Below are 605 nucleotides of genomic sequence, written 5' to 3'. Positions count from 1 at the left end.
TGGACTAAATTCCCAATTCCAAAGACACAGACTGATTGATTGGATTAAAAAGCTAGACTCAAGTATATGCTGCCTTCAAGAGACCCATCTCACCTGTAGAGACACACAGAGACTAAAATTGAAGGGATGGAAAAACATATGACATGCAAATGGGAACCAAACATAAGCAGCAGTAGCTATTCTTATATCAGATAAAATAGACTTTAAAACAAAAAACATAAAAAGAGACAAAGAAGGCCACTATATAATGATAAAAGAATCTATCCAGCTAGAAGACATAACAGTCATAAACATGTATGCACCCAAAACTGGAGAAACCAGATATATAAAACAAACACTCTTAGACCTAAAGAAAGAAGTAGGCCCTAATACATTACTTGTGGGTGACCTGAACTCCCCTCTTACACTACGGGACAGATCTTCCAGGCAACAAATCAACAAAGATACATAGGATTTAAACACTTTATACCAACTGGACCTGGAAGAAGTATACAGAACGTTTCACCCAACAACTAAAGAATATACTTTCTTCTCATCAGCACAGGGAACATTTTCCAGGATAGACCACATATCAGGTCACAAATCTAGTCTCAGAGAATTTTTAA

The sequence above is a fragment of the Galeopterus variegatus genome, unplaced genomic scaffold (genome assembly GCF_000696425.1).
Source record: "Galeopterus variegatus unplaced genomic scaffold, G_variegatus-3.0.2 Scaffold285, whole genome shotgun sequence".
Lineage (NCBI taxonomy): Eukaryota > Metazoa > Chordata > Mammalia > Dermoptera > Cynocephalidae > Galeopterus > Galeopterus variegatus.
This window is presented reverse-complemented; position numbering follows the sequence as displayed.